The following is a 24,614-nucleotide window of genomic DNA, read 5'->3' on the forward strand; positions in this document are numbered from 1 at the left end:
CCCATCCCTAGCTGATAGAGAGCAACCCCCACTCTCTGGGGTTGTAGGCCACTTTATATGAGAGCGGTTACAAGTTACATGGGAACAACAAGTACTATCTGGTGAGCTATGTCCCCACCAAACCTTGCTGCATGTCCCCTGAGGGCCCCCTCTTCCTTCTTCCCTTACCAGCATAAAAAGCTGAGGAATTTATAGACAACAGAGCCCCCAGCCCTGCTCTGTGGTGAGAAGATATTCAGGCAGCCATCACCTACACACCAGACTTCATTGAAGTGTCACACGGGAACAGCGCGGTGTGAGCTGGTAATCCCAGCACTTTGGGAGGCTGAGGCGGGTGGATCACAAGGTCAAGAGTTTGAGACCCACCTGACCAACATGGAGAAACCCGTCTCTACTAAAAATACAAAAATTAGCAGACCGTGGTGGCCTCCTACTCAGTAGGCTGAGGTAGGAGAATCACTTGGACCCTGGAGGCAGAGGTTGCAGTGAGCTGAGATTGTACCACTGCACTCCAGCCTGGGTGATAGAGTAAGATCCTGTCTCAATAAATAAATAAAAAAATAAATAAAGTATCACACGGGAGATTCCCACATGGAGTGACAGCGAGGAGCCTAACCCAGCCTGGGGCAGAGCTATAGAGCTGAGTTAGCTGGGTAAACTGAGGCATAAGGAACTAGTAGGGGCAATTTCCACAGGGCAGGGACCTGATCAACTGCAAGTCAGCAACAGTAAACTTCTTTGACCAGGCTCATCACATCCAGATGAGTGAGGAAAACAATCACTTCTCACTGTGGGTCCCCAGAACTCCAGGAGCAAGGGAGTGGGAGAAATCATACTGGGGCCATTGTTTCTGTAAGCTCCCAGAGGTCTTTCACAGACAGTAGAATTAGAACGGAGCAGGGCTTGGCTGAGCGCAGTGGCTCACGCCTGGAATCACAGCACTTTGGGAGGCCGAGGTGGGTGGATTGCCTAGGGTCAGAAGTTGGATACCAGCCTGGCCAACAGGGCAAAACCCCAGCTCTACTAAAAATGCAAATATTAGCCAGGTGTGGTAGCACTCACCTGTAGTCCCAGCTACTCAGGTTGATGAGGCAGGAGAATCTCTTGAAGCTGAGAGGTGGAGGTTGCAGTGAGCCAAGATTGCATCACTGCATTCCAGACTGGGTGACAGAGCAAGACACCATCTCAAAAAAAAAGTTGGGGCAAGGGACAAAGTGGGGCTAAGTGGCTTCCAGGTTTACCTCTCCTCCAACACCCCATCTCTCCCACAGTCTTGAGTTGGGGGATGCTCATGGTGTTCCATATGTGCACTTGATATTTCCTCTCCTGAACCCACAGGATATTTACCTAAAACAGAAGCAGCACTGAGGCAGGACTGACCCAACTTCACTTCCAGGTATGCTGTCTCCTGGACAGAGGCAAGGACTGGGCTGCCTACGGGGAGTCCCTTAGCAGGAACAGAGAGAAGCAGGTTTGAGATCATAACCCCAGGTGAAGAACAGTAAAACAGGATGATTAAAACACTTCACAACAGCCAGGGGAGGTAGCTCACACCTGCAATCCCAGCACTCTGGGAGGCCAAGGTGGGCGGGTCACCTGAGGCAAGGAGTTCGAGACCAGTCTGGCCAATATTGTGAAACCCTGTCTCTACTAAAAATACAAAAATGAGCCAGGTGTGGTGGCAGATGCCTGTAATCTCAGCTACTCAGGAGGCTGAGACATGAGAATGGCTTGAACCTGGGAGGAGGTTGCAGTGAGGCCAGATCATGCCACTGCACTCCAGCCTGGGTGACACAGTGAGACTCCATCTCAACAACAACAAAACACTTTATGAATGGTGGTCCCTCAAAACACTTCCACACAGCATTACCATTGGCTCTAACAAAGCCATTGCCATCCATCCCAAAAGAATAGAAAGCAGAAACTTCGAGAGGGATTTCCACACCTGTGCTCACAGCAGCACAATTCACAAAAGACAAAATCAACCAACGGGTCCACCATCAGATGAAAAGATAAACACAGTGTGATCCATCTGCTAAGCAGAATATGACTCAGACTTAAGAAGGAAGGGAGGCCGGGTGAGGTGGCTCAAACCTATAATCCCAGCACTCTAGGAAGCCACGGTGGGTGGAGACTCTGTCTCAACAAAATAAATACATCCAAATAAAGAGAAATAACAAAGGAAGTGAGAATATATCGTGAGTGACTCTAATAAGTGAGGATTGAAAGCGTTCTCAGCTGCTGATAGCATTACTTCCTACCAGTTCAGTTTTGTTCCTTTTCCCGGCTGGGAAGACCTGCACTTGTCCCCTGGGACTCACCGTTCTTTACACCAGGCCAGTGATGGCAGACTGCAGCCTTATCTGCAGCACCTTAAGCCGGTACCTGTTCGGCTGCTCAAACAGCGTCTGCAGGCAGGCGGAGAGGAACATCAGCACCGCGAGGAGGTAGCCCTTCCAGGCCAGAGACTTGGGATCACCAATAAACTCCAGAAAAAGGCTTGCAGGGGAAGGAGGGAGAAGATACAGCTGGTGAGAGTAGGTGCCCATGTGTGTTGCCTTTGCCCAAACCAGGCCAGGTGTGGAGGATCAGTCGGCGTGGGTGACTTTTTTGCAATCATGATCTCGGTTATTTCCCCCACTGTCCATGCTTCTTTTCAATCTTACTGCAGCTCCTCAAGATCAAGAGATGGTGTTTTTCTCCCCCCTTGTTATGGGCTAAATTGTGTCCTCACAAAATTTGTACGTTGAAGCCCCAAACCCCGGTACCTCTGAATGTGACTGCGTTTGGAAATAGGGTCTTTAAAGAGGCAATAAAGTCAAAATGAGGTCATTAGGCTGGGCCCTCACCCAGTCTGGAGTCATGATAAGAGGAGAAAATGTAGACACACAGGGAGACACCAGGGTGGAAACCGAGGAAAGACCATATGAGGACACAGGGAGGAGGCGGCCAACTGCACGCCAGAGGCAGAGGCCTCAGATGGAGCCAACTTCAGATACCTGATCCGGAACTCCCAGCCGCCAGAATCATGAGGAAAATCCATTTCTGTTGTTGAAGCTACTCAGTCTGTGATGCTCTGTTATGGCAGCTGAGCAGACTCCACTTGGACCTGGGCTGGCCACAAAACCACCTTTGACCAAGAGTAGAGTGGAGGTAAAGCTACACCAGCTGTGAGCCTCAAGAGAAAATGTGGCTTTTGGCCTATTGCTTAGAACCCTCCCAAGCAGCCACATAAACATGTCTGAGCTAGGTTTTGGAGGATGGGAACCCACGTGGAACAGAAAGCGATCCCACCTTCAGACACAACTGCAGGCACATGAGAAAACCCAGCCAAGAAAAGAAGGACCACCCAGCTGAGCCCAGTCCATGTTACTGACCCACATTACCATAAGCTAAACAAATGAATGCTTATAACTTTAAGCCACTCATTTTGGGGCATTTTACAACAAAACATAATTTATACAGTCAGGTAAGAGCTTGCTTATTTGCCCCTGTGGGGGACAGTCACTTTCTTATTAATCATTTCTCTTTTTCAGTATCCTTCCCACCCACCCTCCAGTGTCCCGAGCACCAGATCTATAGGCAGAGGCAAGAGAGCCAAAGCCCCCTGACTCTGAATGGATGCCATTAAGAGACCACCAGCCTTAGCAGAGATCCTGAAGTCTGGACTCACCTAAGCAGCTCGGGGACAGTGAAGCTGAAGACATCACTGATGAAGAGGCTGTGGGTCCCATGAGGAAGGTAGAATAGAACTCCTGCCAGATGGCCCTCAGCAGGGGGCCCCACTGCCTCCCTTTTTGCCATAGGAATGGCTCAGTCTCTGGAAATAGGGTCTTTAAACAGTGTTTAAGAGGAAAGGAGGCAGTGGCATGAAGGCTCTGCCTCCTTTCCTTCTAAACACTGTTGCCTTGGTGTGCCTTAGAGAAAGAGAGAGGCTAGCTCTGGGTCCCATTTTATACTCTCAGCCACCAGCAGCAGGGCCAGGCATTAAAAGCTTGTTTTCCTAACAATGGGCGTGGGTGGGTGTGGATCCAGCCTACCTCCCTCATCTGTGCCTCCTTATCACCCTGAGTACCCATTTAAGACGCAGTCACAGGAGTTGTGGGGAAAGGGCAGGAGGGCAGCCCTGAGAACTCTTAGATGGGCAGGGGAAAGCACACCCGTTGAGCACCTACTACGTGCCAGACACTCCCCAGTCATCCTAAGACCCCCGGCAAACCAAATGTTGTTCCCATTTCACAGATGAGAAAACTGAAGCTCAGAGAAGGGAACTTGTCCTAGGGCACACAGCTGGGAAGTAAAAGCTGGGATTCAATTCCATCTCTCCGCCTCCAGAGCCCATGCGCTTTTCTTTTCTTTTCTTTTCTTTTTTTTTTTTTTTTTTTGAGAAGAAGTCTCACTCTGTCACCCAGGCTGCAGTGCAGTGGTGAGATCTCAGCTTACTGCAACCTCTGCTTCCTGGACTCAAGTGACTCTCTGACCTCAGCCTCCTGAGTAGCTGGGATTACAGGCAATGCCACCACGTCCAGCTAATTTTTGTATGTTTAAGAGATGGGGTTTCACCATGTTGGCCAGGCTGGTTTTGAAATCCTACCTTGGGTGATATGCCAGCCTCAGCCTCCCAAAGTGCTGAAATTACAGGAATGAGCCACTGCACCCAGCCTCACATGTATTTTTCAATCTATCATGTTGTCAACCTGGAGGAAGAACAGCACCCCCTCTTCCACATGCACAACCAGCCAGCCCTTAGGTGGTTTTGTGGCCTGATCTGGTGTTTGGTTTGGCATCTATGGAGAGTGGTGGCTCAGCTCTGTTACTGAGTGGGCATGGCCTGCTGCTCACAGGTATTTTAGCATTTATGTCTCAAAGCCAAGATGATGCCCCTTCCATGCAGAGAGAATGGAAGGGTGTTCAGGGGAACACCCTTCCTGTCTGACCCCACCATTTCATTCATTGCCTTCACAGACTTTCCCACAGCACCAACCCTCTCATTGTCTTGTTAGAACCCCAGGGGGGTAGACTTTGCCTGAGTTTTTTACCAAGATATCCATAGTATCAAGTCCAGCTCATGCACACAGTAGGAGCTCAATAAATACTTGTCAAAAGAACGGGAAAAGCAGACTGAGTGATATGTGTAAAAGAGCCTAACAAAAGTGCCCAGCACATACTGTTATAAACATTTATAGAAGGAAGAATGGAGCCTGGCTGGGTGGACAGAACTTGGCTTTGGAGCAAAAAGACTATGGTTCCAGTGCCTACTCTGTCTCCTCTCCTCTGAGCCTTAGTGTTTCAATCTGTAAAATGGGGTTAGGGAAGAGTTGAATGGGAAGTTTTTTTTTTTTTTGTCTGGAGATTTTACTCAGTTGTGTTCTAGCTGTTTGCCCGGAGAGTGACTTTGTTCAGCCTGCAGGCTCCATAGCAGGCATTTTGCTCTTCTGGAGGTCTCACCTCCCATTAAGGAAGAGGTCCAGATTGCTGTCTGATGTCTGGTCTCTGGACTGAAAGCCATTTAGTGCAGGACTCACAAGTGACTGTGGGGAAAGGCAGGGCATATTCATGAGTAGCATGGGCAATGTGTGAGTTGGGGGATACAAAAGGGAATGGTGGAGGCCGGGTGTGGTGGCTCACACCTGTAATCCCAGCACTTTGGGAGGCTGAGGTGGGCAGATAACCTTAGGTCAAAAGTTCAAGACCAGCCTGATAACCTGCACAACATGGAGAAACCCAGCCTCTAATAAAAAATACAAAAATTACCTAGATCTGGTGGTGGGTGCTTGTGGTCCCAGCTACTTAGGAGGCTAAGGAAGGAGAATCATTTGAACCTGGGATGTAGAGCTTGCAATCAGGCAAGATGGTGACACTGCACTACAGCCGGGGTGACAAGAAGAGAGGAGAAAGGGAGGGAGGGAGGAAGAAGGGAAGAAAGGAAGGATGGGTGTGAGGAAGAAAGAAAAAAAAGAAAAAGAAACAAAGAAAGAAGAAGAAAGGAAGAGAGGAAGAAAGGAAGGAAGGAAGATGAGAGAAAGAAAAAAGGGAGAGAAAGAGAAAAAGGAAGAGAGAGAGGGAAAAGAGGAAGGAAGGAAAGAAGGAGAGAGAAAGGAAGGAAAGAAGCAGAGAGAAAGGGAAGGAGGGAAGGAAGATGAGAGGAAAGAAAAAGATACATGCACGCATATGCTCATTGCAGCATAATTCCCAATAACAAAGACATGAAACCAACTTAAATGCCCATCAATCATAGACCAATAAAGAAAATGTGGTACATATACACCATGGAATATGATGGAGCCATAAAACAGAATGAGGTCATGTCCTTGGCAGCAACATGGATGAAGGTAAAAGCCATTATCTTATATAAACTAACAGAGGAACAGAAAACCACATACTAAATGTTCTCACAAGTAAAAGCTCAACATTGAGTATACATGGACACAACAGACACTGGGACTTATTTGAAGATGGAGGGAAGGATGATGGTCAGGACTTAAAAACTACCTATCAGGTACATGGCCTGCCACATAGGTGACTAAATAATCTGTACACAAATCCCCAGTGACACCTATATAATAAACCTGCATAGGTACCTCTGAACCTAAAATAAAGGTTTAAAAAAAACTGATAAACTAAATCAAAAGAAAGAATAAGGGAAAAAAAAGTGAGATAAAAACAGAAAAACAGTAGATATAATAAATACTTTGGTACCTTTAAAAAAGGGAAATAGACAAATTAGTAAGAAGGAATATAAGCATAAAAGCAAAACAAGACAAGAAAAAAATTATAAGCTAACTCTAAGGGACTATTTTGCATAACTGTGCAAATACATTTGAAACCTGCACTTATTACTATCCAATACAATTCTGAATCATAAAAATGTCCTTCATCTGCACTGTTCAATATGTAGCCACTAGCTACGTGTGTTGAGTGAATACTTGTACACTTAAATGTGACTCATGTGACAGAGAAACTAAATTTTTCTAATTACTAATTTATTTATTACTTGATTATAATTAGTTTAAATTTGAATGGTCTCATGCAGCTAGTGGCTATTGTATCAGAAAGCATAAAAGATGAAATTGAAATTTTCTTAAGACAGTGTTATTTACCAAAGTTAAATCCAAAGTGTATTTACTTAAACGACAAAAAGCTTAAAGAGATCAACTCTATAATGAAATAAAGTTATTAAACAATCTCATTCTCTCCCTCTAACACACACACACACACACAGGTGTTACAAGGAAAAGGAAAGCTCTTCTTTATAACACAGAACAAGACTTTGACAAACTATTACTCATGGCCCAAATCCTGCTGCAGACCATTTTCCTGCAGTCCATGAGCTAATATTTTTACACAGCTAAAGAAGAAATAGAATATGCAACAGAGACCATATGTGGCCCACAAAGCCTAAACAACTTAGAATGTGGCTCTTTACTGGAAAAATCTACTGGTCCCTGAGCTAGAAAAATGCGTGAATTTTAAAATCACCGTTTTGCAAATACCACCAAGGTAATATGAGATTCTGGCATGAAATTACTTCTAACATTATACACTAACATATTGTTAGAAAAACAACATTTATATAACTATTATCCATCAAATGTTTATTAAGTATGGAATTCAAAATGAAGAGATGAAACTTAGCTTCACAAATATTGATAAAGTGACATTATAAACTTCTCAATGGAATGCAATAGGAAACATAATATTTGCCTAAACATTTTGTCTAATCCAGAAGAACAGTTAGATGAATCCAGATTGAGAAGCATTCTATGAGACAATTAGTCTGGACTCTTCAAAAATGTCAAGGTTGTAAAAGATTAGGGAAAAGGGTGGAGGGGAAGCAATATTCTAGACTGATGAAAATAAGAAACATGACCAAAAAATCCAATATAAGATCCCTGACTAATATAAAGAATATTTGAGAGCAAGTGGAGACATTTAAATTTAGACTGTATACTACATAATATTAATTATCAGTAGCCAATGTCTTGTGATTGTTATTGTAGTAATATAAAAGAATGTGCTAATTTTGGGAAAACTCCCTTAAGTATTTTTATGTGATCTTGATGTCTGCAATTTGCTTTCAAGCAGTTCGGAGCTCCCCAAAATGTGAGTGTGTGCATGTATATGTACGTGTGTGTAAGAGACAGAAAATGAGTGTGTATGTGAAGAGATAAAAAGACAGAGACACAGGAAACCAATCCCAGAAATGTTAATTTGTGAATCTAAATAAAGGGCACTTGTGTCTCTACAGTACTTCTTTTTCAACTTTTGTTTGAAGTTAAAAGTTGGAAGAATTTTTTTAAAGCCACTTGTTTATTCAGAGTGAACAGGATCTTTAAATTTCTTTGCTAGAGGTTGGTTTCCTGTAGTTTTTAATACTTTTGTGCCACCTGATTGCCTTATAATAAAATAAACTTAGCTATGACAAAAACTGTGTAGCCAAAAAGCCAAACAATTGCTTCACTGAATAGGAAAAGAAACTATGTAGTTTATTGCAGGTAATATTGTTATAAACTGTTATTCTCCTAGTACAATATAACCAATTGTTACCTTGTTATGTTAGCATCTACTAAGGAGAGACCAACAGGCAGTATTTATACACAACTACACTGAGACCACTTCCTTATAGCCTAAAAAACAATATGGCAAACATAGTAGAAGGTACCGGAGGTGATTTTTCATAATTTACAGGATGAGAAATCACACTATTTCTTCTACTAGATGATTAACTATTCTGGGAAACATATATACGAGTTTATAGTTACAATAGACAAGAATACAAGGTGCATAAGCAACCCTGTCATCTTTCATTATTACAATCTTGCCAATCAGGAAGGAAGCAAAAAATGACACAAGTAGATAGGGGCATTGGCCTAAGAGGAAGACGACCAGAGTTATGGCTTCAGCTCTGCTTCCAAATAGCCCCAATAGTTTTTGGTAAATCACTTCCCTTCTCTGAGATTTAGTTTCCTCATCTGTCAAATGTGGCAGCTGAACTGAATTAAGATTGTTGGATCTAAAAGATCAAGGGCCATTTATTCTTCAAGGACTGGGAGACAAGATGGCAATTTAGAACAATTTCATAAGAAATAAAAATGTAATGTGATGTGAGTATTATTCATTAGAATTCAACAGGACGCAGGGCAAGGAGACCAAGAGAGAGCTAAAGATTAGCATCAGCTTCAGGGAGTCACTCCCTTCTAAGACCTAGGGACTGCACTCGGTGGGGAGAGACACTTCACCAGAGGCCCAGAATGTTTTGGATAAAGAATGTCCACAAGAGGAAAGATGGAAATTACACTAAGCCAAGAAGATTTCCATCGACTCCTTGTGTCATAGGACTTTTCTTTCAAAACTCCTGCTGGATTATACTTTTTAATGAATTCTAGAAAGAAGTAATATTTGGCAGCCAGATAGCAACAGAAATTGAAAAGTCCCCCAGAACTAGGAGAGGAAACTGAGGAAGTAAATCCAGAAATACCCCAAAACTATGAAATTGGGGTGTATAGAGCAATCCTTCATTAAACTCCATCTTAGAAAAATACTGCATTTTATATTTCATATGGGACTTTTCCAACAAGGATATTTTGCTTAACAAATAAAAATGTGGCTACATAAATCTGCATTCCTATCAACAAGTTACAAGTGTTTCCTTTTCTCTACACCCTCACCACTACTTATCTCTTGGCTTTTTCATAACAAGCATCCCATCAGATGTTAGTGGATAAATCATTGTGGTTTTGATTTGTATTTCCCTGTTGACTAGTGATGTTGAGCACCTCTTCAGGTACTTGTTGGCCATTTTTATGTCTTCTCTGGAGATAAGTCTGTTCAGGTCCTTTACCTATTTTTTAATCAGGTTATTATTATTATTTTTTTTGCTATTGGGTTGTTTGAATTCCTTACATATTTTAGGTATTAAACTTTTAAGAGAGACTATGTTTGGTAAATCTATTCTCTCAGTATTTAAGTTGTCTCTTCAGCCTCTTTACCATTGTTTCATGTTAAAAACAGTGTTGAGACAGGGACAAATCCAACTTGGTCGTTATGTGTAATTTTTTTGATGTTTCTTGAGTTCATTTTGCTGGTGTTCTAGTGATTTTTCCATCTATGTTCATCTTAGATAGTGGTCTGTAGTTTTTTTATGTGTCTGACTTTGACACAGAAATGATGCTGGCCCCAAAATGGGTTTGACGGTATTCCCTCTAGTTCTAAACTTTAGAAAAGTTTAACAAGAATTTGAGATATGTTCCATCAATATCTAATTTATTGTGCATTTTTGACATGAACAGATGTTAAATTTTATCAAAGGCTATTACTGCATGTATTGAGATAATCATATGTGGGAGGTCTCATTGGCCAGGCATGTACCACTTTAACATTCTACTATTTTATCTAACACTTGCAAAAGAGGCTGGCAAGAGGAGCCTAGCAGAGTGGCTAAGAGGAAAAGAAAATGGTGTGGTGAACAGCCCATTCTTCTTTGTCAGGTTGGCAAAAGAGGCCAGTATATTTTCCCTATATGAGATGCTAACGGGAGTTCTTCAGGCTGAAATGAAAGAACACCAGCATGAACTCAAGATATAAGAGAAAATAAAGAAGACTGGTAAATGTAACTTTATATAAGAGCCACTGTTATTGTACTTTTGGCTTGTACTTTTTTCCCTACATGATTTAAAGGGCAAGTGCATAAAACAATCATTATAAATCTACAGTAATGACTTCCCAATATATAACGACATAATATGTGACAATAACAATATAAAGGGGAGGAAAGGAGACGGATAGAAGCAGAATGTTTCTACACTATTGAAACGAAGTTGGTTATAAATTGGGTTACTGTTAAAGCTACATAGTTACAAGTTTAAGACACTAAGTGTAATTTCCCAGAAAACCACTAAGAAAGTAACTTGAAAACTTGGCACACTATAAAAAAATCAACAGAATACCAAAAAATGGTGGCAGGAATAAAGAAATTGAAGAACAACAACAACAACAAAAAAGACTATGGAAGACAAAATTAAATGACAGAAGGAAGTATTTTCTTATCAGTAATTATTTTCAATGTAACTGGATCAAACCCTGCTACTCATAAGACAGAAATTGGCAGCATGAAAAAAAAAAAAAAACCATCTACATACTGTTTGCAAGAGAGTCATTTTAAATACAAAAACACAAGAAGTTTGAATAAAAACAATGGATAAATACATTTCATGCAAATGGCATTCAAAACAGAGCTGGGTGGCTATATTGCTATTATACAAAATAGATTTCAAGTCAAAAATTTTATGAGTGAAATAAAGACGTGTGTGTGTGTGTGTGTGTGTGTGTGTGTGTGTGTGTGATGGAGTCTTGCTCTAAAACCCAGGCTGGAGTGCAGTGGTTCAATCTTGGCTCACCGGAACCTCTGCCTTCTGGGTTCAAGAAATATTCCTGCCTAGTCCCCCAAGCAGCTGGAACTACAGGTACATGCCACCATGTTCAGCTAATTTTTCTATTTTTAGTACAGAGAGGGTTTCACCATATTGGTCAGGCTGGTCTTGAACTCCTGACCTTGTGATTCACCCAACTCAGAGTCCCAAAGTGCTGGGATCGTAGGCATGAGCCATCACACCTGGCCAAAGACATTATATATTGATAAAATTTGCCCTACATCAAGAAAACATACAAATTATATACCCATCTAATGACAACATTCCCAAAACATGTGAAACTAAAATTAACAAAATTAAAGGCATAGTTTTACAATAATATCTGGAGACTTCATTACTCCATTTTCAATAGTGAATAGAATAACCAGACAGAAGATTAATAGACCAATTGTATCTAATACTTAACACAATAGACCAATTGTATCTAATACTCAGAAAGCACTTCACTCAACAGTAGCAGAGTATACAATTTTCTCAAATGCATATGGAACATTCTTTGAGATAGATCATATGTTAAGTCCACAAACCATCTTAATAAATTTAAAAAGATTGAAATCAGTTTTTTTCTGACTACTGTGCAATGTAACTACCATCAATAACAGAGGGAAAACTTTTGAAAAACTCACAAATATGTAGAAATTTTCTAAAAATCCTGGTCTTAAACAACATTAGATCAGAAAAGAAATCACAATAGCAACAAGAAATAAATTAAGGTAAAAACAAACCATAAACCACCAAAGCCTACTCTAGAATAGGAAATATGAACAGAACTAAAACAAAGAGGTTTCATCAGTGACCTAAAACCTCCTAATGAAGAAAAACCCAAGATCAGAAGATTTCATTGGTGAATGGTGCGAAACAATTAAAGAAGAATTAACACCAGTCCTCAAACTTTTTCAAAAAGAGAAGAGGAGGAAACACATCCTACCTCTGTGAATATAGCACTATCCTAATGCAGACAAAGACGCAACAAGAAAAGGAAAACTATAGACCACTATTCCTTATCAATAAAGATGCAAAAGTCCTCAAAATAGTATCAATAAACTGAATTCAGTATATTAAAAGCATTGTACACTATGACCAATTGGGATTTTTCCCAATAACAAAAGAAGGGCTCAACATCTAAAATCAGTCAGTTTAATAAACTACATAATAAAATAAAAGAAAAACCTACATGATCATCTCAATTGATACAGAAAAAGCACTTAACAAACTCTAACACTCTTTCATGATAAAAATAATCAGTATACTAGGAATATAAGAAAACTTTCTCAACATGCTGTGGCCATATGAAAAACTGACAACTTTCATACTCAGTGGTGAAAGACTAAAAGCTTTTTCCGTAAGATCAAGAGCAAGACAAGGATGCCCACTTTCATTATTCTATTTAACATAATACTTAAAGTTGTAGTCAGAGCAAATAAGCAGGAAAGAGAAATAAAAATATCCAGATTGGAAAAGAAGTCAATCTTATACGTCAAAAACTATAAAGAATATGTACACACGCGCGCACACACACACACACACACACACACAGCTGTCAAAACCAATAAATGAACTCATAAAATTTCAAGATATTAAATTATTGCACAACTGGTTTATTTGGATTCCTATATACAATCAATTGAAAGGCGATTAAGAGAACAATTGTGTTTACAGTAACATAATAAAAATAAAATACTTAGGAATAAATTTAACAAAGGTGTCACAAGACTTATATACTGAAAACAATAAACTCTTGTTGAAAGATATTAAAGAAGGCCTAAATAACTGGAAAACTGAAACCTGATTCATTAGTCAGAATCATATATCTGATTTTGTTCATATATCTGAAAAGGGGTTAATATCTTACAGCTTATTAATGTGAAGATGACAATATTACTCAAATAATTGGCATATTTAATGCAATCCTTATCTAAATTCCAACAGCATCCTTCACAGAAATAAAGAAAACCATTCTAAAATTTATATAGAATTTCAAGGAACCCTGAATGGGTAAAACAATTTTGTAATAGAACAAATTTGGAGGTCTCAAATTTTCTGATTTCAAAACTCAATATAAAGATGTAATTTAAAAAAGTAATGTGATATTGGCATAGGGATAGATCTGTAAACCAATGGAATAGAATTGAGAGCCCAGTAATAAACTCTCAAATCATGGCCAATTGATTCATGACAATGATGCCAAGATCCTATAGAACAGTCTTTTCAACAAATGGTGCCGAGACAACTGGATTTTCACATGCAAGAAAATAAAGCTGGACTCTTACCTTATACCATACACAGATATTAATTCAATATGGATCAGAGACCTTTATTTGAGAGCACACATTATAAACTCAGAACAAAACTGTGGCAAATCTTCATGGCCATGGATTTAGCCATATGTTTTAAATATGATATTAAAATCATGGGCAACAACAAAAGATACATTTCATCAAATTACAAATTTTTGTCTATGAAAAGACACTAAATATTTAAGTTAAGTACAATCTACACAATGGGAGAACATAATTGCACATCACGTATATGATAAAGGGTTAATATTCAAAACACATATGAACCCCTATAACAAAACAAATACGAAAAATACATGAGGTTGAAAAGGGCAAATAACTGATACGAATGGCCAATGAGTGCATTGAAGGCTCCTCAAAATCATTAGTCATTAGGGCAATGAAAATCCAAACCACGTATCATTTCACACCAACTAGCATGGCTCTAATCAAAAACATAGAAATAACTAGTGTTGGTGAGGATATGGAGAACTTGGAACCTTTGTATACTGCTGGTAGGAATGCGAAATAGTGTGGCCACTGTGGAAGACAATTTGCCGGTTTCTAAAACTGTTAAATATAGATTACGACATACGCAAATAATCCACTCCTTGATACATACCCAACAAAATTATAAACAAGAACTCAAGTAGTTACTTGCAGGCCAGTGTTCCTAATGGCCTTATTAACAATAGCCAAAAGTAGAAATATCACATGCCCATCAACAGGTAAATCAATAAACAAAATGCACTATATATGGAGTATTATTCAGTCATCAAAAAAAAAATAAGTTCTGACATATGCAACAATATGGATGAACCCTGAAAATATTATGCCAATGATATTTTGGTTTTGTAATTAAACAAGAGATTTCTTCCTCTCTCCCCAAAAAAGTCCTCTTTCAGTTTCTACAAACTTCCTCCTTCCCACCCCTATCCATCCACCCAGAGGAACTTTTATCTGTTCCCACCCAAGAAGATTAGAAGCCTTTGTCTTTTAATTTGAGGCCCGGTAGGGAAATTAGAGGTCCAATGTCAAGAAAGAGAGGTGTCCCAGAGCCCTGTTCCATCTGAGCCTCCCACAACCCATGACTCCCTTTACCCCGTAACACACTTCCCTTCCGGTTTACCATCTGGAAGAAAGAATAAACTTATTTCTCTTATTCACCAATAATTTATATAAACCAAAGATTACACACAAGGGTGTCCTTAGCAACCTGATCTCATTCTCTTCAAATACCAACTGCTCTTCAGTAAAGGGATTGTCTTTCCAGACAACAGCAATTCACTTGGAAATCTCACTTAAAACAGAAAAGGTAAGGTCTTCAAAGATTTGCCGTGAGCAAAATATTTGCAGGAATGCATGGGGCTGAAGGTCAAAGGCAAAGAAAACAAGGCGTAAGTTATTTTGCCCTCATTTCATTTGTCCTTGTACACCCATGGTTAGTGATTAGTGCAGTGACAAAAATCTGCTTTTGAAGGTTTTTCTTTTTTTTTGGAGACAGAGTCTTTTTCTGTAGCCCAGGCAGAAGTGCAGTAGCACAATCTCAGCTCACTGCAATCTCTATCTCATGGGTTCAAGAGATTCTCCTGCTTCAGTTTCCTGAGTAGCTGGTGGGATTAGGGATTGCAGACACCCATCACCATGCCTGGCTAATTTGTGTGTTTTTAGTACAGGCAGGGTTTCACCATTTGTCCAAACTGGTCTCAAACTCTCACAGAAGAAATGCCATGTGATCTGCCGACCTCAACCTCCCAAAGTGCTTAGATTACAGATGTGAGCCACCTCACCTGGCCAGGTCAATTTTCTCCAATAGAAGTAACAAAGCAGGTATAATCCAAAAATCACAGATATAACAAAAATTTTAAAACAGTGTTGGAGCGAGGGGCAGTGGCTCACGAGTATAATCCCAACACCTTGGGAGGCCAAGGCAGGAGGATCACTCAAGACCAAGAATTCGAGACCATCCTGACCAACACAGCGAGACCTCTTATCTATAAAACATTTTTTAATGATACTGGAAAATGTTAACTTAGGTACTGACAGTTTCAATGCATCATTGCCTGGCCTTCTGGGTTTTGCTCTGAACCTCGTGACAGATGATTAAGTCATGTGTCCAAGCTCAGGGACTCCCTGTTGTACACAGATGATGCTCCCTGGAGCACCCTGCTCCAATCCCCCTCCCTTCAACTTGTCCCAGTGTATCATTTTCAGCCCAGACCAGGACAAGCCCCGCTCATGTGTGAGCCCTGCTCAGGCCAGCAGCCTAGAAAAAGATCCCCATCAACCCCCACAAAGGGCAGGATGACTCAGTTCACCCACATGGTTCAGGCCAGCTGCCTGCCTTGCACTCTCTCCAGGCCTGGGCCAGTGTACAAACTCCACAACCAGGGTCCCGTGCTCAGAAGGGTCCCTAACGCTTGCTTGAAGGCTCTGCTGCTTGAATCATTTTTCATTTTTTAAAGACATAGTCTTCCACTGTCACCCAGGCTGGAGGGCAATGGTGTGATCTTGGCTCACTCCAACCTCCACCTCCCAGGTTCAAGCAATTCTCCTGCCTCAGCCTCCCAAGTAGCTGGGATTACAGACACCCACCACCATGCCCAGCTAAGTTTTTTATTTTTAGTAGAGACAGGGCTTCACCATGTTGGCCAGGCTGGTCTCGAACTCCTGACCTCATGATCTGCCTGCCTCGGCCTCCCAAAGTGCTGGGATTACAGGCATGAGCCACTGCATCCAGCCCACTTGAATCTTAATTTCTGAAAATTATTGCTCTTCATTTTGTACTGATCCCTGCAAATTAAGTAGCAGTTCCTACTTCAGAGCCGTCTTGGGTGGCTGGAGCAGACCAGGATTTAAAGTAGGGGGCTGGCCAGGCACAGAATCCCTCCAACAGGGAGACCTTTCCCTTGCTCTAAAGTAACCCTCTCAGAGCCATTTCCTAATGGAGTCTAAAACAGCCTGGTGAACTGCCCTCAACTGTTTTAATCACTGGCTGTCCCCCTCTTCAAGAGTGAGTGCATTTCACATCAGTACATAATTAATACTAAAAAAAGGGGCTGTGCCCATGGGCTGGGGTTCTGTCAAGGGCATTCTGTGTTTGGGGTCCCTGGGAGGCACAGGACCCAGATCTGTCCTTAGAGTATGATAACACATCACTCTTCAGTGCCCTGTCCTGAGCAGGACAAGACCTAGCAACCCTTTCAGTCAATGCTGAAACGTCTCCCAGGCATGAGCAATGGTGGCATTTACAGGATGGTTGGCAGCACTTGGCAGTGGGCCAGCTATGCCTCAGTGGCTCTGGCAGTTCAAACCCACAACCCAGCCAGCTCACCCTGGACTCCAACCAGCCTGGCTAACTGCGAACAGCCATTCCCAGCTGCATTCAGGCAACTGAAAGACCCTTCCTTTCCCATGAATCCTCTTGCAGGGTTTCAGGAAGGAAATGAAAACAGTAAGAGGAAACCCCAAACCCATATAACTCTAATAGCATTACCTCTTGGTCCATGGGTGGGGGGAGGGTGCTTCCTGTGTTGAATTTCATCCTGACCCCAGCCTGGTGGGGATAGAAGCAATGCCATTTGCTCCATCTCACAAACATCACATCAGCCCACCCCAAGAGACAAAGCCAGGGACTGAGACTGACTAGCAAAACCAGGACTGGAACCGACTGGGCCTCTCTAACTAGGAAGCCTTAGAGCAGGCTGTTGGTGTCTGCCGATCCTGGCCTAGTGTAGTCTGTGTGATCAGCCAGGGCTGCGGTTCTCTCTGCTGACAGAGCTTTCCCTCTTAAGGACACTGGTATGGCCATGGCCCCGTCAGATCATCTGTCCCTGGGAACACTCTTTTCTAGAGAACTCCAATGAGGAAGAGTGGGTCCACTGACTTCCGTGTCTCTCAAAATACCCTTGTAAAAGTATGTAAGGTCCCAACACTGCACTTATAATCAGACCGTTTGGGACCCTCAGCTCTGAGAGTATCAACATTGGCCATCTCCTTCTCCTGTTTGGGTCTCAAACTCTGCCTCTGGAGCCTTATTTCTAAGGCTAAGTTTCCAGCCAGAACAAGTGCCCATGCTCTGCTCTCCCAATCCATGTCCCTGCCATAGCCAGGGAGGCTGAGGACAGACAGGGTCTTTGCTCCCCTAGACAGAGCTGACCATGACTGAAGGACCCTCAGGTGCAGGCAGAGCCCTTTGTCCTTTTCTGTCACTGTGCTGGCCACCTTGGGAGCTGATGCTGCTCCTTAAACCTTCTGGGAACACTTAAGGCGCCCAGCACTGCAGAAAGCATTAACTCAACTGAGATGAGACATGTTTTTCCAATTAGTTGTAAACCACCCATGTTGGAGGTTTTCCAAAACTGGCCAGTTGCTTTCCCATTACTTGAGATTCCTCATTCTTTCTGCATAAATAATTTCACAAGGTTTTCAAGTAAATTTGGTAGTAAGGCCCATGACCATGGAATAAACATGCTCATGGTGAAATGCTAAAGCCAAAATCTTATCTTCCATGTGCCATGCTATGAGAAAAGAGATGGAAAGTAACATCCACCTACCAAACTTCCCTACCTCAGGCTTAAGGCACACATCAACAGGTGCAACGACATTTGTGTTGGGACATGCATCTTACTATATGCATACATCTTTAAAAAGAATTTTCCTAGCCAGGGAAATGTCTTTCTAAAGATGCACGTATATAGTAAAAATGCCTGTAATCCCAGCACTTTAAGAGGCTGAGTCGGGCAGGTCACATGGTCAATAAGTAGATCTATGTCATCCTGGCCAACATGGTGAAACCCCATCCCTACTAAAAAAAATACAAAAATTAGCTGGGTGTGGTGGCACATGCCTGTAGTCCCAGCTACTCAGGAAGCTGAGACAGGAGAATCGCTTCAACCTGGAAGGCAGAAGTTGCAGTGAGCCGGGATTGTGTCATTGCACTCCAGCCTGGCAACAGAGCAAGACTCCACCTCAAAAAAAATATATATATATATATTTTCCTCCTGACATTTATTTCTCATGCCAAGTCGGGGACCTGCTGCTGTCAAACTAGGGAGACCAAGATCCCACAGCCAATGTGCTCACTCTCCTTAAATGGGTGTGACACCAGCCAGAGGTGGACAATGTGGTAAAGGCAGGAAAAACACTGTCTCACACTTAGGAAGACAGAAGAGGTCTCACAATGGGCAGCACAGCCCTGGGAGCAGGTGACTCATAATAGCAGGAATAAATATTACAGCAAGTGCATCCACACATGGGAGAAATTTAACAAGCCTGTTCCTTTTATGCGATGGAGTCTTGCTTTGTCACCCAGGCTGAAAGGCAGTGGTGTGATATTGGCTCACTGAAATCTCTGCCTCCTAGGTTCAAGCGATTCTCCTTCCTCAGCCTCCTAAGTAGCTGGGATTATAGGCATGCACCACTGCGCCCAGCTAATTTTTTGTATTTTTAGTAAAGACAGGATTTCTCCATGTTGGTCAGGCTAGTCTGGAACTCCCAACCTCAGGTGATCTGCCTGCCTTGGTCTCCCAAAGTGCTGGGATTACAGGTGTGAGACACTGCATTCGGCCAATACATTTTTTTTTTTTTTTTATGCTCCTAAGTTTGTGGAAATTCATTACACAGCATTACCAGCTCTGACCAGAGATCTCAAGCACCAACCCCAGCTGTCACACCTGTGGAAAATGCCAAGTCCTCACATGCCTCTCCAGGCCTCCAAGAGACCTCCCGCGGTCCCATCAGGCTCCTAGAGGCCTGTTAGGACACTGTCACTACTTTCTGCAGGAGCCATGTGAGGGCAGTGAAAAGACAAGTGGCTGTGGAATTTGAAGCTTCTAAGTCCTGACACCCTAGGGCCTTAGGTGTCTTACCCAGGTGTGCTGTTAACGTGGTGTATCACTTGACGTTAACACCGGCTGGCTGGCTGGCTGGCTGGGGCAATCTGTCAGGTTTTGCCACTGTAAAGTTACTCTTTTATCCCCGTTTCCATTTCTGGAAGAAAGTCTCTGTGCACAGCCCACACTGATGGAGGAGGCATCCTCAACTTTTCTTTACTGAGTTTGACAACCCTGCTGTCACACCAGCACATTTCAAGTACTCCATAGATCCATGAGGCTGCTGACAATCACATTAGACAGCGCAGCTCTACTCTAGAACATCAAGGAAAAGCAAGCACCCACACATCAGTCTCTCGGGTACCACTGTACTGTTGTTTACTTAATAGTTTTCTGTAAAAAAGCTCATTTTTTTTTTTTTTTTTAAGATAAAACCTCACTCTGACACCCAGGCTAAAGTGCAATGGCGTGATCTCAGCTCACTACAACCTATGCCTTCTGGGTTCAAGCGACTCTCCTGCCTCAGTCTCCCGAGTAGCTGGAAATACAGGCATACACCACCACATCTGGTTAAATCTTATTTTTAGTAGAGACAGGGTTTTACCATGTTGGCCAAGCTGGTCTCAAACATCTGACCTCAGGCGATCCGCCCGCTTTGGCCTCCTAAAGTGCTGAGATAACAGGTGTGAGCCACTGCACCCAGTCACAGGGCTTTTTAAAAAGGGAACTTGATATCACTACCTTGCAACGGCCCAGTATCAAGGATGGCCCTGGACGTCCAGGAGGTAGAGCAGCTCTATTCCTCCACTTGGGCTTTTTCCAGCCTTCCTTTCTTCTCCCCAGAAGCCTGGGGCAGGCGGGGACCCCTTGGTCGTGGTCCTCTGGGCTCCATGGTACCCACTCGAAGGAGCCTTCACCAGTTCACAACCAGCGTCATGGGCAGCTCTGACCCCTCCTGTGCCTCAGGTGGCTCTGGGCCAGAAAGCTGTGGATCCATGGCTGCCAAACCTGGTTGATGATGAGACTCACCGGAGAGCTTTCTAAAAGCTTAGATTTTCTTGAGCCCCCAGCACGTGGATCCTAATTGAAGATTAGAGTAGGGACCAGGCCAACAACAGCCCAGGTGGAGCTGATAATTAGCTACATGCCAGAGTCCTACAAGCAGGACAACCAGGCTTAGCTGTGCTCTGGGAAAATTTTCACCTGCAAGTAATTCACAGCTGTCTGATGGAAGAGCCCAGGGTAGGCCCCGACTCCAACTCTCATTTTTTCTTGAGACAGAGTCTCACTCTGTGGCCCAAGCTGGAGTGCAGGGTCATGATCTTGGCTCACTGCAACCTCCGATGCCTGGGTTCAAGCGATTCTCCTGCTTCAGTCTCCACAGTAGCTGGGACCACAGGCATGTACCATTATGCCTGGCTAATTTTTGTATTTTTGGTAGAGACAGGGTTTCGCCATGTTGGGCAGGCTGGTCATGAACTCCGGGCTTCAGGAGATCTGCCCACCTTGGCCACCCAAAGTGCTGGGATGACAGCTGTGAGCCACCGCACCCAGCTTGACTCACTTTCTAAAATGAGCAGTATCCGCGGAAAGAAATTGCCTTGCTCAGCCTTCGCCCAAGCTCACAGGACATGGAATGAAGTGCCGACAGACCCTTTGGAGAAACTCCTTTCCCTGTCCTCTGTGACCAGGAGGAAAGGAGGCTTAGTGGTCTGGTATTTCTGGGTGTACAGCCTCTGTTTTTTCTTTTTCTTGTCCATATCACGTATCAGGTCCCTTGGATCAGGGACAGAACTAGATTGTACCCCTTTGGGTGGCCGCTCACTACACTTTAGGGCCAGGTAACTGGTTTACTGAGTTCCAGGAGCCTCCTCCATGCCAGATTGAGGTGATTTAGGTGCCGAGATTTAGAGCAGATTTTGGACTCCTGAGTTGATGTTATAATGGGATGAGGCCTTGGGGCAGGGTGCATGCATTTTGTATTTGGGATAAACACACATCTTAAGATCTAGAGAGCTGACTAGATAGGGAGACTGTCCCTCCCCACACAATGATATCCATGGCCTAATCCCAAGAACCTCTGAATATGTCACCTTATGTAGCAAAAGGAACTTTGCAGGTGGGATTAGTAAGGGGTTTGAGACAGGGAGATTGGCCTGGATACCCAGGTGAGCCCAATTTAACCACACTCATTCTTAAAAGCACAGGACTTTCTCAGGCTTAAACAGGAACGATAAGAAGGAATGGGAGGTCCAAGAAGTCACCACCTGCACAGGGAGCAACCATGAGTCTCGTTCACCTTGTGTATCCCCAGAGCCTGGAATCCAGCAGGTGTCTGGCCACAGAAAGGCCAATAAAGTGAACTTTTGTGGTTTCTTTGTTTTTGAGATGGAGTTTTGCTCTTGTTGCCCAAGCTGCAGTGCAATGGTGCAGTCTTGGCTCACTGCAACCTCTGCCTCCCGGGCTCAGGCGATTCTCCTGTCTCAGCCTCTAGAGTAGCATATGCCACCATGCCTGGATAATTTTCTGTATTTTTTTATAGAAATGGGGTTTTACCATGTTAGCCATGCTGGTCTCAAACTCCTGACCTCAGCTGATCCACCCGCCTCAGCCTCACAAAGTGCTGGGATTACAGGCATTAGCCACTAAAGCGAACATTTAAGCACTGGATTCCAGCTAGCAGCCATGAATTATTTAACCTCTCTGACCCACTGTCACCCCGTTTCTATGGATATCTGATGTAAGGGCAGTGAAATAACCCACCCAATGTTATCCAATGAATGAACAGTGGGGCCAGCCCCACTGCAAGCCCTTCAGAACCCTTCTGGTTGACAAATATGGCAGCCCCCCACCCCCACCTCGGCCTGGCCAAAATGGGCAGAACTCCTGGGTAAACAGGAGTGAAGCTTCTCATGGCCCCATTTTGTTTCTTTGCTTCATTCTGTGCCTTTGCTTTCTGGTGACTGGTTGTCATCCCATTTCCTGAGCACAGACCAGTAGAGGGTGTCAGTGCCCATGCAGAGAACTTCAGCTCCCAGAGCTGCCCTGGGGAAGAGCTCCTGTAGGGAAGGGCCTGCTCCTGACCACCCACAAGTGTCCTTAATGATAAAAGGCACCTACTGGTTCATAACCTGGCTCTGTGGCTGGAGAGAGCCCCTGGACAAAGGACTTCATCTCCATGGCTGCAGTTTCACAGCTTTGAAAGGGGACAGAAGAAATTCACCTCCTAGGGGTACTGGGACAGTAAAATGAAGCAACTTATGAGACGGCTTCTCACACAGTCCCTGGCACTTCATACTTTGTTGAACTTCCATTCTTTTTGTTTTGTTTTGAGACAGAGCTTTGCTCTGTTGCACAGGCTGTGGCGCAGTCTCAGCTCATTGCAACTGCTGCCTCCTGGGTTCAAGCAATTCTTTTGCATCTGCCTCCTGAGTAACTGGGATTACTGGAACACACCCCCCCCGACACACACACACACACACAGACACCATATCTGGCTAAATTTTTCATTTTTAGTAGAGAACTGGTATCGCCATGTTGGTCAGGCTGGTCTTGAAGTCCCGACTCCAGGTGATCTGCCCGTCTTAGCCTCCCAAAGTGCTGGGGTTACGGGTTGAGCCACTGAGCCCAGCTGAATTTGCATTCTTTATCAAGAGTCAAGCTCGAAGGCCTCTCATTTCAGATTGTGCTCAAACCACATGAATTATTTTTTGGACTCAGCTGGCTATCTCCTTTTCCTCCATGCTTTTATGTCTTTACCCGGTCTTCCCTCTGTACTTAAAGAGCACTCCCAACGGTGTAGCCATCACCCTCAGGTTCACTATTAACTATATAGGGGGCCCAATTCAAAAGGCCCTTCTAAGCAGGGGGCTCCTTTCACTTGAAAACTGCTGCAGGCCACGTGTAAATTCAAGACACTGCCTTTGCTTATGTATTACCAGTCTTCCAGCCTAAAACCCAGCCAGTCCTAACACTGACTGACTGTTCATGTATGTTATGTAAGACCCCATGCTGGGCAGGGATACTGAGACAAGTAAGACACAATCACACATCACTGGAAGCACCTCCAACAGAGACAGAGATAGCAACAGAGGATTTCAGAACAGCATATGTGCCTGTCTACAGAGACCCACTCTTAGGAGGGGAACATTAATTCAGTTCCCAAGAACCTACCAGGTACCACCCTTCAAAGAAAGAGAGGTCTTCACTTCACAGACTGATTTTCAACACCAAAGTCAAAAAGGAACCAACAGGACCAGGACCGGACCCCAGATTTGGCTGACATCACTATCTCCCTTTTCGCAAGGAGACCCTTGAAGATGTCCTTTTGCACAAGCTCCAAAGTATCTACTGAATGGAGATCATTATGGCTGAAAATGCATTTTCCCCTTGTTCTTGCAGCTGCTCTGTAAGTTTGGGTTGTAGCCTGATGTTCATCTGCCTCAGCCCTAGCCAACTGCTGGCCAACAGATCACAGAGTTGTGACCCTTGAAATTGGAAGCCATTCTACACACAGTGTCTCTTCTAGGTGCTTTTTTTCCATCAATGATTAAACCACAAACAGGCCAAGTAATAAAGCACTCAGTTCCTTCACACAGTCATTCCTTCCCCCTCTCGCTTCGCCTGATGCAGAAGAATTTTTCAGTCAAACTTGAGCATTACAAGAACATGCAACAGAAAGAATTAGAAAACTCTGTAATTCAAAAGCTGCTAAAAGAGGATTTTCTGCATTTTTGGGGGTAAATGTAAAGGAGCTCCAAGAAAAGTGAAGTCACAGCCTCTGCAGCTTATTTTCAGGTCTTAGAAAAGAGCCAGCGCCAAAGAGAAAGCGGCTCTGCCCCAGCACACAGACTCCATTGTCTGGCAGGGGTGTTTACTGATAAACCAGCTTGGATTTGTCACCAGAAACTAAAAACTTCTGACTTATGTTTTCAGTTGGTGATATCAAGGAGGAAACACAAGCCTAAGCAGTGAAAGTTATTAACATTCAGAGAAACCACACAGCTCAGCTAACATGCTGGGGTGACACCCTTCCATCACCAAGCCACCAGCAGTTTTGAGGTAACTGTCAGAAA

At 43.4% G+C, this 24,614-nt stretch overlaps 1 protein-coding gene across 17 annotated transcripts in view; it reads right to left on the minus strand.

Moving 5' to 3' along the window:
* The window catches only part of LOC103791242 (uncharacterized), a 101,173-nt gene that overhangs the window by 54,921 nt on the left and 21,638 nt on the right, over positions 1-24,614 (minus strand). For 11 of the 17 annotated variants that reach the window (XR_013529477.1, XR_013529476.1, XR_013529474.1 and 8 more), the window contains exon 1: positions 1-24,614. This exon is cut by the window's left edge and continues 18,456 nt beyond it; it is cut by the window's right edge and continues 15,196 nt beyond it. The exons of the other annotated variants lie outside the window; for them this stretch is intronic. The gene's annotated coding sequence lies outside the window, so the exon portion shown is untranslated. 17 annotated transcript variants of the gene reach the window in all.

The sequence above is a fragment of the Callithrix jacchus genome, chromosome 18 (assembly GCF_049354715.1).
Source record: "Callithrix jacchus isolate 240 chromosome 18, calJac240_pri, whole genome shotgun sequence".
In the NCBI taxonomy this organism is placed as follows: Eukaryota; Metazoa; Chordata; class Mammalia; order Primates; family Cebidae; genus Callithrix; species Callithrix jacchus.